The sequence below is a fragment of the Daphnia pulicaria genome, chromosome 8 (assembly GCF_021234035.1).
Source record: "Daphnia pulicaria isolate SC F1-1A chromosome 8, SC_F0-13Bv2, whole genome shotgun sequence".
In the NCBI taxonomy this organism is placed as follows: Eukaryota; Metazoa; Arthropoda; class Branchiopoda; order Diplostraca; family Daphniidae; genus Daphnia; species Daphnia pulicaria.
The window spans coordinates 1,567,840-1,582,288 of NC_060920.1; the positions used below are offsets into that span (position 1 = coordinate 1,567,840).

General features: G+C 37.4%; 1 protein-coding gene and 1 long non-coding RNA gene across 2 annotated transcripts in view; one reads left to right on the top strand and one right to left on the bottom strand.

The window, feature by feature from the left end:
* The window catches only part of LOC124312357 (collagen alpha-1(I) chain-like), a 1,404,094-nt gene that overhangs the window by 911,725 nt on the left and 477,920 nt on the right, over positions 1 to 14,449 (bottom strand). The gene's annotated exons all lie outside the window — the stretch shown is intronic.
* Positions 1,742 to 3,260, top strand: LOC124312586. Its single transcript, XR_006910580.1, has 3 exons — positions 1,742 to 1,788; positions 2,945 to 2,947; positions 3,010 to 3,260. It is a non-coding gene; the product is annotated as an uncharacterized LOC124312586 (long non-coding RNA).

The window sequence follows — 14,449 nt, forward strand, 5'->3', positions numbered from 1 at the left end:
AAATCTGCTAGTCACGACCTTCGGCAAAACAATGGGGAAGGGAATAGGAAGGGGAACTCACTTTAGGCAACAGATTCAGCCATTCAGGACGATTAATAGCTGTGATACAAGAAAAAGCAATGATCTGGAGACGCACAATTGTTATTTCCATCATTCAACCATAAATTGAGGATTTCCTTCTTTTATTGTCAACTTTACTTTTTAATAAAAATGTTTGTTGACAGAATGAAGTTGCAAGATTGACGTCAAATACACAGCCAATTTATGAATTTAAACTGATTATAAAGTAATTTCATTTGCGCTGCTCAATAAATTTCTATAAATATGGCGCGAAAAATGTTTCTTCTGCTCTGAAATCTTTTTATTTGAATGTTAGCCAACTTTGGCCCGGTTTTAAATAATTTCTGTACTGCAGTCGGATTTGGCAGTCCGAGTTGATTTTAGCAATACGGAACATGCACATTTGAATCAAATAGAAAAAATTCTGATTCACAGAGTAATTTGAGAAATGTGACTAAATGTGTATTGCAAAATCATTTCTTTCCTTTTTAATATACCCAAGTTAATATTTCTGTCAATCAACTGAGTGAAGATGACCTGCATCAGATTTATCACAAGTTGAGGATATAGAGCATGTGAATGTTTGAATCCTATGGAAAGCTTTTGTGATTCACAGAGGTATCTAACTAATGGGATTGCATTTGCATTGCAAAGCTTAATCATTTATTTTTAAACCAGAATAACCAATTACTATTTTCCACAAATCAAACAGCAATTCAGGACAGAGTTGCCGTTCAATTGCCATTTCGTGATCAATGCTGTATTCGATCTCGATAAGTCGAAATATATGATCAATCGATCCATATAGCTCTATCACTTATGAAGTTCAACTAAACAAACAACTGATATTCAATGGGAAAAGCATAATTGCTAATTTAAGTAGAAGCCTTAAATCGTTTTTCAGGTCTTTGGATGTAAAGTATTGTCGAAGGTGGCGAAGAGTTTTTACCATCATTTCTTGCAACATATTTTGGGCTGAAGCGTCCGGATGAGTTTTTATGACCTGGTAAGAATCGAACGGCTCCAAATTCCAGGTATTTGCTTGGAATGCTGAGCTTCCGGCCCACGTCTTTCCGGCCCATACCTTTCCGGCCCGCTTTTTTTTGGGGCCGTAAGTGTTGTTATTTTCCGGCCCATTTGAGTGATGTTCCGGCCCAAACTAAAAATATTTTCAAAAATAGTATAAGTTCAAAAAATTTTTATAAGTGATAGATTAGTGGCGCTGCCAGTTACTTTTTTAAAACTCTTGAATAGTATTCTTGGCAACGCTGACAAAAGTGAGTGACAGACACCGTGGCGCTGCCAGTTACTTTTTAGCAGACAAATTTTCACCCATAGCACATGTCGGCAACCTATCGTAAAGATGTCATGTGTGACTTGTAATATTGCATTTAGTGGACGTACCCCACAAATAATTAAGTGTGTTGAATGCTTTGGCCATGTACATCGTTCATGTTTGCCTGGAAAAGGTAACTTTAATTTGGTGTTATATTCTGTTCAATTCGATTATAAAAAATGTGTTGTTAGGTATAACATCAACCGATTATGTGAGAATGAAAAAGTATGGTGAATCATTTGAATTTAAGTGCGTAAACTGCAGTTCTAATACGGTATTATACTTTTTACATGAAATCAGTTTTTATTTCGTACACATTTACAACAAACATTTCTGTTCACAGCCTGGTGATAGTCATACAAGAAATTCTTCTTCGCAGTCTTCCAGCTCTGGTCACATGCATACAAGAAATTCTTCTTCGAAGCCTTCCAGCTCTGGTCACATTCAGACAAGAGATTCTGCTTCACAGCCTTCCACCTCTGGCCCCATTACAACAAGGATTTCTGGCTCGCAGCCATCCACTTCTGGTCTCATTACTACAAGAATTTCTGCTTCGCAGACTTCCAGCTCTGGTCCCATTACAACAAGGATTTCTGGCTCGCAGCCATCCACTTCTGGTCTCATTACTACAAGAATTTCTGCTTCGCAGACTTCCAGATCTGGTCACATTACTACAAAAATTACTGCTTTGCAGCCTTCTTTAGCTATGGTATTTCACACCCAATAAGATATATACTTTCATGATTTTATGTTGATCGTTATTTTTAATTACATCTTTTTAACAGACTCGACAAGCTTCTATTGGTCAAATTACAACAAGAATTACTGCTTCGCATCCTTCTAGTACTGCACTTACTACAACAGACATTACTGCTTCACTGCCTTCCCATGCTTCCACTGCCAGGCCTAATACTTTACAGACAACATTAGCTATTGTGGTACGGTATTGAACATTATACCTATGACAATCTTCAATATGAAAAAATTTTTATTATCATTTTAACAGACAAGTCGTGATGCTTCCAGTGCTTTGGTCCAGAGGACCACCATTCAGCTGTCAAGTACTCCTAATGCTGATTCGGCATTTAAGACAATCGAGTTACAACCTCCTTCTAGCCCATCACCAATTGAAGAGGAAAATGAAGAACAGCTCTCTATGGCATTTTCGATTCAGTATGATGTAGTCTCATCAATCGAGCAGGATTCATTTCAATTCAGAAGGGGGAAAGTACCACCACCTCGTATAACTTCTGATTCCGACAGCAGCAGAAATGAAGCTCCTTCCAAGCGCCGCTTTGAAGAAACAGTCAGCGAAAACGCGGTCTTTTCAGCCGAATTCAGTAGTCACTTTGAAGAACCGGTCCGAGAAAATGCGGTCTTTTCAGCCGAACTCAGTAGCCGCTTTGAAGAACCGGTCCCAGTCCGAGAGGATTCTTATCAATTCAATGGAATGATCCAAGCAGCTTCCGATGATGAGGACTGGGAGGATATGGATATTGACCCGCTGTCTCCGCCGCCAAAATGGATTGTTTTGGAAAAAGCGTTAAGAAAGTAAGAGTCGTACTATATTACTTTATGATAATCGAATGTACTAATATTATGCTTTTTTTAAGGAACAGCAAAGCTCTTTTTGATAGCAAGGGTCATAAATATGGAATCAAACGGAAATCCCTTGATGGAAAGAAAATTACATGGAGATGTACAGTCCGTTGGGAGAAAGAAAACTGTCCAGGCATTGTTAAAGAAGAGAATGGGGTTTATCGAGAAACTATAAAACACACTTGCCAAAAGAAAAAAGACGTGCACGTACAGGCTAGAGTCTACTCAAAATGTAAGGAGGAGATACGGAAAAACCGACACGCAGTGCCCCGGAAAGTGTCTGAACCTGCACTACTTGAAGAGTTTCTGGACGACGAAGAAGCTGAACTGCCCAAATTGTCGAATTTAAATAGAGCGCTCTACAAGATCAAAGAAGCCACAAGACCAGCTAATCCAGCAGATCTGCATTTCGACATGAAGAGATAGGTCCAAGCAATACCGAAACAATTTTTGAGAGGAGACATAAAAGTTAACACAAGAAACACGTTGGCACGTCATTTGATCTTCGCAACCGATAAGCAATTGAAACTCCTGAAAACTTTGAAAAAGTGGTTTGCTGACGGGACTTTTAAATGTACACCTTTCCCTTTTGTACAGCTGTTTAGTATTCATGGTTTCATTGAAAAGAAAGGCTTTAAGAAGCAGGTTTCTTTGTTGTATGTCATTATGTCACGCAGAACGGCTGAAGATTACAGTGCCGTGTTTGATCTTCAGTTGATCGGACATCCGGAAGCTATTGAATTTGTTGCAGACTTCGAGAAAGCAGTTTGGAAGACAGTACGTGCAAAACTTCCTTCGGTGACTATACGCGGATGTGGCTATCACTGGACTCAATCACTCTTTGACAAAAAAATAGCCTTGGAAAAATGGCTATCACTGGACTCAATCACTCTTTGACAAAAAAATAGCCTTGGAAAAATTTCAAAAATAAAATTTCCAATGAATTAACCTTTTTCACAATGCGTTAAGTCTGGATTTTTCAATCCGGCCATCGCAGAAATCGGATATCTTGTGTTCTAACCATTTTCTCCCATGTTAATTCCCATTTAAAATCTTGGTCCCTCTATTTTTTATAATTTTTTTACTCTCAATTTAAGTATGTTTCATTGATCGAATTCATCGATTAATTGGCAACATTTTCATGTATGGTAAATGTTACTTTTAGTATCTATTCATTGTTTTATTTTAACTTTAATTTGGTTGTTTTGATTCTAGAATTTCAAATCTGACATGTCTTGTGTTTGGCTGTGGTAACAGATATTTAAAATATGTTTGTAAATGATATGTTTTAATTTTGTTGAGATATAATTTTGTTGCTGTTATTTGATCTGTTTGTTGTTTATTTGAGCTGTTATTTGATCTGTTTTTTGGGGTTTCAAAATGTAAATTACAAAAATGGCTGAAAAGAATAAATTGTAGTTATTTTCCAAATGGGTACATCGTTAATGTTAATTATTAATTTTTAGTGTTTTCATTTAGATTATGCTTTATGACTTTAGTTGTTCAAATGTTGGACCATTGTTGTATGGTGTCGAAATAAATCAATAACCACAGGAAAACTCTTAACTCCTAAATTGGAGTCAAATCCTCGTGCTACATTGAAAATAGAAAAATCAACGTATAATGATTACATCCCTGAACAAAAAAGTGCAGCTCCCTTTGACCGACCTGTTTGACCTGAACAGTTTGAACAGTAACACCTGAAGTTTCACACTCAGTGAAGTAACAGTTTTACTTCACTGGTAAAACTGAATCCTTTGATGGAATCATTTTTTGATAACTTCAAGTGTTCACAAGATAGACAAAATTAAAGTCCAAACAACCAGCCAGTATAAAAGTAAATTATGGAGTAACATGATGGACGGAATAAGCACAGGAAACTCAGTTAATTCAGTTCTACACATACTGACATATATTATACACATTGCAAAATATGATTAAATATGTTAAGTCATACCACAACTGAAATAATTTTCATAAATAATTTACCCTCTTCTCTCATCGTAGTAAATTACCTTTTTCTTACTTCTTAGAGAGCAATTTTTTCTTGTTGCAATTATGGCCATTCTAATTAAATGTTTAACAAGGTTACGTGTTGGTCTCCAGTCCACATCTTTAGTTAAAAACATGTAAATAGTAGTTTACCTTTAAGGGGAAATAATAAAAAAAATATGGCTGTTACTAATCATATCAATGGGTACTTAAAATATCACAAGTTACCTGAAACCAAATGTTAACTGCATACTCTGCTATATTTCGTCAAATGTTTTCCACAAAAATATATTCTTTTCAGCCATTCTTCTATCCTACTTATTGAAAACATATAATGAATGTGCAACAAAATTCACTTTTGGAGAGGGGGATTATCTTTTACGCGAACATTCTATCTGTTCCCACTTACCACAGCCAAACATACAACTTGTCTGATTTGGCATCCCAGAAGTAAACAAAGTAATAAAAATTGCAATGGAATAATTTATAAAGATACTTTAAGTAACATTTAACATACATGGAAATGTTACCAATCAATCGAAGTACACGATCTATGAACAAAATCTTCCATTTAAAATACCCATCAAAATAAATGAATAAAAACCTAGTTTAAGTACATTCTCTTTTTGTCCTACTTTTTGCTATTCAAATTCTCTGTGGCTTGTCAGCTTTACTGTGGAAGTTTCTAAATGACACCTCTCCTGGAAGTGAAGAGTACTTGTCATTGCTTTTTTTCAGTGCACATTGGTAACATAAAAGGGTTTTCCAGACCACAGAAGAGGAGAAAGTTCAATGGTGTCTATGAAAGGGAGGGGAGAACGCCAAAAATTAATTGGCAACACTGGTTTTAACAACTGGAATTTTAAATATTAGTCAGAGTATAAGTCGAGGTTAAACACACAGTGTAATTTAGACATTAAAACACTTATGGGATACATCATCAATATTGCAATCATCCTAATGGCAATGCGCAGCTGGCCCTTCGGTAAATCGTCCATTTACTAATTTTACAGACGCAGTGCATACTTTCTTCCCCCTTAAGCTCACGAAAATTACATCGCCAAGTGACACCTGCTTGATTTTTTCGTTTAACTCCGTAACTGAAGTTTAACCCCGACCCATCTATCAAAATATTTGATTTCTTGGTAGAGCCACCCTCAACAATCTGAAATTTGTTTGACAACAGCTGGTAAGCAGCAGGTTCAGAATCCATGTTTGACCTTTACAAAAAAATATTGGTTTATCATGTTATCAACAAAATATAGTAAAAAAAATGATCTACCTTTCTTCTCCAGTTTCCGAAGACGAAGAACCTGATGGCTCAATCTGCAGATCGTCAACTGTTTGAGAAGATCTTGGATCCATGTTTGACCTATACAAACAAATTGTTTATCATGTTATCAACAAAATAGAGTCAAATATAATTATCTATCTTTCTTCTCCAGTTTCTGAATACGGAAAACATTGCTTTTCTGATGGTGAAAAACAAAAAAAAATGGCGAAGAAAAAGGAGAAATCATGCGAGGGGGGACAACAATGGGTGATGAAATAGGTAATATCATTTCTGGAGGGACGAAAATTAATGGCGTAGACTGAGGAAACAAGATTGATGGCCGAAGAGAAGGAGAAGAATTGACTTTCTCCAACGGTCTCTTCTCTACCAACGGTTTTTTCAGAGGGGATGAAATTTGTGGCACCAGCCTCTGAAGGAAGCACATTTTCAATATTTTGCAAAGTGCAATTGGCACACTTGAAAATGTTGCATTGCTTGATGCGTCTCTAGTCTGCTGTATCCTTCCCTATAAAGGTAATACATATTTAACACAATTCCACACAATTTAACAAACAATTTAACACATTTAAAGAAGGAGAAAAAAAATAAATGCAGAAAACTTACAAGTAACGCAGCGTCGGTGCTGCCATTTTTTCATGTTATGCACTGCAACTTCTGCTCTCTGGGTTTGAATTTGCTACTGCAGCTTAGATAGTCCATGTCAGTTAAATGATGTACGAAAAGTGTTTGGTGTGCAGTGAAATTGTTCTGTTTATATAGTTTGAATAAGCCTAGGTCGAGGGCGTGGTCTTCCTTCTTGATTTTCGTTGCGACCTTGGCAACACTCGCAGCCACTGATGACCACATTAGAGGATTACGACAACGTTACATGCGACACATTTTACAACTGGAAGTATACACAAGGTGGAATACTTTGGTGTGTCCTCCATTGTAGGAGGAAGAGCGAGTCCGGTCAGAAGAGCGAATCCTGTTGGAAGGAGGAACTATACATTATGTTCCTTTCCTGCAGCAAGTCATTCGATTTCTGACAGTTCAACTGCCAAGTTCTATACTCTCTCTCTCATAATCGCTAATTTCTTACAGTTTTTGCAAAGGCTTCACTACTTACTTGCTTCAAGTGTCGCTTAGAAATCCGTGTCAATTAGCAAAAAGTGGAATGTTGTTCTTTTAAGAATAGATTCCACTGTGTTTTGCGTAGTGGAATTTCTACAGAGGACTGGAAGGAAAATTCTATTTTGTTGAAGGCTGCTTTCGTGTGCTTCGATTGTATTCCAGTTCCACAAACGGGCGGTTCTTTTTCACATTTAATCAAAAGTTCTTCTGCTGCTTCTCATTTTCATGGTTTTCCTACTCTTGTTTACGATGTTCCGTCTTTCAATGCTTTCAACGATTCTTTTTTGAAAACGTCACATTCGACTTCTGTGTTTAATGATTTTTCTAATTTAGCTGTTGATGTAACTAACTATATTAATGATTAACAGGTGAGTACTGAGGAATCTCCCGTTCCTGCTACTAATTTTGATTTTAATTTACAGGAATACATGGATGATCTTTCATCGTGGAAAAAAATATCGACAAATGTAACTAATGATTCTTTTTCAGAAGCCGTGATGCCAATTAATGCAGTAATTGTTTTTCTTAATCTTTCTCTGGCTATTCATACCTGTAAGAATGGTTTTTTGACAGATTCTGATGATATTTCTTCCCCTCCCCCCACCACCTCCCCCGTTGTCACCAAGCCATTTAGCTTTTGATTTAGGGTTCGAGTTGGATATTACGCTGCCACCACCTTCTATATCCTTCTTATAACGAAATTTAAAATGATGTATCTTTGCTTATCCCCCCACCCAAATTCAATGTTTTTTCGCCCGGTTATAGTGAAATTATTTTGTTCAATCCAAATTGTAATTCAAGCACGTTGATGGTGTTGTTGCTGTTTTTTCTCCAGGCGGAGCAGCAATTGAATGACATCATTCTCCAACTGTTTCGCCACAAATAGATCTACCAACATATGATGCTGTAGAGGTTTCCATCAATAGGACTCCCCTCTATGAGAACTCAAATACACCATTCGTGACAAATGTTCTAACAAAAAAAAGTGATATTCTTTTTGACGGGCTTGGTTTTAGGTACAGCAAAGAACCGAAATCTTTAACCTGGAGATGAACGTCGTGGTCAAAGAAGATAGGTTGTCTTGCAAAGGTATTTTATTCATTAAACTTGACCATTTTAGAAAATGTAATAATTTTTTATTTCCAACTTCCATATCAAGGTTATGCAATTAAAGAGATATGAGCCAGCAGAACCGAGTGATTTCACCTTCTTGCCCATGCAGAAGAAAATCCATACAACCATCCACCAAATATCATGACCGCTGAAGTGATTGATGTCCGAAACGAAGCCAAGAAGGAAGGACTGGTTCACAAGTTAAACCTGCAAAAAAAATATGTGAGGAAAGGATCCTTAAACTTCAAGTTAACTGAAGATTTTTATACAAGATTTAACTTTTTATAATTTTTTCTTTCTTATTATAAAGGTTCTGTTCCCGCGGATAGTCTCCCGAATCTTCTGAACTGCGTACGTCATGTCAACCGATGCCGGGAAAGCGTCAGACCACCAGCTCCAGCTAAGGATAATCCATTATTTACTATTGATTTGTCAGGCTTTCCGCCATATTTTTACTTGGTTGCCGTAGAAGTATTACTTGATGGGGTTTTATGGCGACATTTACTTTTTGCTACTCCACTTCAACTTAGACATCTTGCAAATATTAAGCTTTGGATGGAGGATGGGACTTTTGACATTATAGCTCTTCCCTTTAAACAGTTATGGTCAATTCATGGTACTATTTTGGGGGAGGGTGGGGAAAGCAAGTCAGTCCCTCTTTTACATGTTGCCATGACTAGAAGAAAGGAGGCTGACTATTTGACAGTTTTAGAACTTATCAAATCAAAATTACATGCATCTGCTATTAAACAGTTTACTTCAGATCACGAAAAAGCGCTTTGGAAGGCTGTTGCACAAGTCTTTCCTGAGGTGCAACATTGGGGCTGTTCTTTTCATCAAATCCAAGCGGAAATGAGAAGATTGAAAGACAAAGAGCATTTGTTGATCGCATACCAGACGGATATATATTCGAAGCATCGTTCAACTCACTCTTTGATCCGATAGGTACTGGATCTTTGAAATTATTTTACATAATTATTGATGAACTGCTTGATTTATTTAAAGCGTTTCACATTTCTTTCCATTTTTAGTGACTCCAAATTTTACTCCAGACTCTCTGTGGCTGGTCCGTGACATCGACCGTCGGCTTTCAACTAGTAACTAAATAATTAGTGTTAATATTCGTCCATTGGAAAAAAACACCCCGTTAAAGAATATCCCCCATTCCCTCTTAGCCCTGTGCAATGAATGCCTTCAAACTTCCTTAGAAAACAATCAACTCCTATTGAATTTGAATCTGACGTATTAAAGGACGCTTCAATAATGGAAATTGAGTGCAGGTAAACCAATCCATTTCCTGCAGATTCTTGATCACCTGGACAGACGGAATATGAAATGTTAAATCCAATAAAGGTGAAAGGGAACATTCATCCAATTTTACCACCCAATGTTTACATTGGGGTGTCTAAATTTGTAAAGTACCTTGCTGGTAGCACACGCCATAATGTGTGGTAAAACATTTTTGGAAAAACAAGACTTGGAGGGTGAAAGATGAAGATGAAGTGTTGAAAATCCCGAAAATTCATGAACTTTGCCGATTTGTTGCGGCCAAAGTATAAATTTAAATCCTTTTTAATAAATAAATTTTACGTAAATATTGATGACTTACGCGATGTTATTAATTAAATTTTCAATGTCTGGTCTTTAATAGAGATTAAACACCGTGGGCACAATTTTGTCAATAATGTCAGCGTTCAGCTCTTCCATATGATGAAATTACCCACCGTTCTTCTGCCATTGAATCTCCCAATGAACAAGAATCTCTATATTTTCCGCCAGTTGAATATCCCCAATATCACCGTAAAAAATGAGGAAGATGAAGGCGTAAGGTAACAAATAGATCTATTTAATCGCTAATGAATTGTATTGGTCTATAAACTGGTATCTTTTTTTTCCAAACAGGGTATATGGGAATGAGGTGTCAAGTTTAGAAAAAGGACTTGGACCATCAGCAAGCAAGGATGTCAAGAGAAGTTAAATACAAAAAAGAAGAATTTTATTTAAAAATGGTAAATTCGTTGTAAAAGAAAGAGATTCAACCAAAAGAAAGAAAATTGATTTTTTTTGTTGGACTTTGCTTATAATTGCATTGGATATCTACAATATAGTACTTTATATTGGTAAATACTGCGATAATTTGGAGTTTGTTTTTATTTTTCCTCGATTGTAACCATAACTAACGTATCGCAGTGAAAGGACAGACCACAAAATTTTCCCTTTTCTACCAGTAGTACTCATGTAGTACGCTGTAAAGGGCTTTTGTAGCATATTGACAAAACGGACAAGGTTATTCTTTGTTTGTAGCCTTGTTTACGTTTGATAACCTAACCCGGATGAGCCATTCACTGTTCCAAGTGCCGCCCAATCCCGGTATCGCATACTTCCTTTTCAACATTTGCATCTCTATTTTCATCTTCTCTTTTCTATTATGGCCACTTTCAATGCGATTTCGAGTGGACTTGAATTTAAAAAAAAAAAGATGTGACGATGCTTTTCCTGTTTCCTAAACCGAAAATTTTTTTACACGCTTAATGCTTCAGTACATTGCGATTGTTGTGTGCAATTTTTATATTTTAAATTTATGAAATATCACCACTTTTTTTACAATCGTAATCTTTTCTTTGTTTAATCAATTGAAAAATTTAGAACAGGAGTTGTCCAATAAATACGATTCGCAATTCGAAGTAGCAAAAATTTCAAAAATAATTGGAGAACGTTATTACCAGAAAATCAACAAAATGATTTATTTTCAATATTGCAACGATATGTTTTTATTTCCGCCACAATATTCATTACATATTCAAAAAAAATACGGTGAGTATGAAAAAGAAGTAAAATTGTATCTTGCTGAAGCACAGGTATGTTTGTCTATTTATTAATTTTTGTTTGCCATGTTTACCTTTCTGTAATAATGATACAATATTTCTCGAATCACATAGAAGAGACAAGCGGACAGCGGAAATGTAGATTCCACTTCATGGGAAGCTTCATCAATTATTTTAATTTAAATTTATTTATCTTGAATTTAACATACAGAAAAAATAGATCGACTTTGATCGTATTTGTGGTCTATATGATTGTAGTAGTACATGATTGGGATAGGACTGTAGAACAAACCCTCCTGGCTCGGTTTACCCCAAGGAAGTGGTAGACGACAACTGACTTATTGCCTTAATGGGCCCCATTTCTCTAAGTAAGCCCTCTAGCGTTAAATAGGGAAACAGACGTTAAATAGGGACAATGCGCTATGACATCTAGGAGTAAAATATGAACACACGATAAAAAATATAGAAGCTGCTGGAAATGCAAGTTTCAAAAATCGGTGATCTTACAGCACATGTTTCGTTATGAAGGAATATATATATAAAATTTGTGTAAATACTCTAACACTGAAGTATATCATTTTTTCTACGAAAATTTGGGCATTAATATGAATATGAAATAGGTTTGCAACCGATAAACAGGATACATAGTTTCATCATTTCTAGCATATTAAAGGTCTCAGTATTTTGGCTACAACCCTACTAGCATACGTACGTCAATAGGACGTTTCAAAGTCGTCCGCTTTGTTTGAGCTGGACATCCAAGCCGGACGTCATTTTCATTGTTTTGAACGTCCAAATTGGTAATCGATTTGGTGTCCGAAAATGAACGTCAAATGGATGTCAAACAAAGAAATAAAATAATTGGAAAAAAAGAATTTCCCTCTACGAGGGCTGATCCTTGGCCTTCACGCATACTAACCAAACACTTTTATTACTATACCATTTAACTTGATATAACAATTACAATTTTATGTATTAATTTTACAAATCCTACACACTAATCAGAATAAAATTTTCGTACGACTCCATAATGCTTATGGAATATTATGAAAGAACCGGAAAGAACAGAACAATATAAAATAACTAAAATTTTATAATATTTTTTTACTTAAATCAATTATTCAATTGTTTATATTCTCTTAAAACTAAATAAAAACTATAGAAATTTACATTTTGATAGGCTTACAATTGTTATTTCGATCAACTGATTCGTGTTTCTGGCAAGGTGTGTCGCGTGGATGTCCACTGTACGTCAGTTTTTGTCTTTAAATGAACGGTATTAAACTGATTATCCGATGGATATTCCAGCTAGGAAACAAAAAGCAGAAGATGATCAGATCATAATCGACCGTCAGAAGGATGTCCGCAGCTGCCGGAAAATGGACGGACCTAGTTTGGATTGCCGGACGTTCTATGAACGTTTTATGGAAGACTTGTGCTAGTGGGGAAATTTTGGGGGGGTATTTCAGTATTTTTTGGTCGCGGACTAGAAAAGTGGCATGCCGACTGGAAGCAAGGATCGATGTATCCAGTGATGAATCGCATTCAAACGTGATTGCTGATGACATCTCCTGTGTTTCTGCCAAAGCCGTCAGGGGCCTCCGCACCGTTATCAGGAAGCCTAAGACCGGTTCTCACACCAACGCCCATCACCAGGGCCGTGTGGCGAGAGGATTCACACTGGGAAACTCCATGACATCTCCCGGCTAACTTCGTGCAACACCAACCTCTCCTTTGGCGAATGAAGCCTCCTCCACAAGAGCCGTCTTGGCATTCTACCGCTTTTCGGCACAATTGGCCTGGCCGCTCCCAAAACAAAATGCCGCAGATGCAAGGAAGTTCTGGAGTCCACTTCCCACGTTACCAGCCACTGCCACAACAACCTGCCAGTTATCGGCCGCCGTCATGACTTGGTACTGGCCGAAATAGTCAAGACCATCACCAGATCTGGTCACACGTCCCACGTCAACAGAGTTTTTGAGAACTGCGCACTCAGGCCAGACAAAGTCGTTACTACTCCGAACATCATCATCAACCTCACCATCACCTTCGACGCTCCTGAATCGCTCTACGCTGGATTTGCCAATAAGGAAGAGAAATACAGTTGTCTTGGACTCACGCTCTCTTTCGTCATCGGAGCACTTGGTTCCTGGCTTCCGTTCAATGATGCAGTCACCACCACCATTACAATCCAGCCCTCCGCGTGGATAAGCCTACGGAGGAAGTGCCGACTCATGGCCATCCAGGGTTCAATAGACATTATCTCCCGCCATATCCGTGGTAACCGCGAAATGGACAAAGACCATCCTTCTACTCAGCCATCACCATAACGTTCACCTCTGTCCATGCTCTCAAAGTCATCTCACAATCTTTTTATTGCATTCAATTGTTAAATCTTACACCATATCAACACATATCAATGTATTTCGACCAACCATATTCGAGTGAATACATATAGCATAACCCCCCATGTAATAAATCTATCGGTTGCAACCACCATTGTTTACACGGTATCTTATGGCAGATATTCACACCGTTAATTGATATAAGGTAAAAAAAAAAACTATATGGGACACGGCCAACGATAATAAGAATTGGGACAAAGAGGACGAATAACCACTACACATATGGTGTAGTGGTTATAGTATCCGACTGGTGGTACATGTTGAGCAAGCATGTGCCGAGTTCGGGTCCGGTGGCTGGCAAAAATTTTTCGAAAAAAAGGCACTCAGGTACGGCGAAATAAAATAGGGGTGATCCCTCAAGGGACGAGGGGTGGGCTCAGGGGTGCGCAAAGGGGCGGCCAAGGACGCTACGGAAGCCCGGTAAATCAAAAACTTTAAAGTCGATTTACTCAGGGATGCGTTCATTTGCACAAACTTTCCCATACACCATTCGAATCGGCTTAACGAGCTCTATCGAATGGCGTTAAGTTTGATTAGATTGGAGATTCCGTGCCACTCTAGGCCACTGCCAATAATTATACCAAAAGATAGAAAATAAAGCGTTCTACAATAAGACATAAGGTTATCTCGATACTTTGAGTATTTTTCGAAATATTTCGTTACCAGGAAAGGGAAGAAAACTGTGAATTTTGGAACAGCGTATTGGGACAAC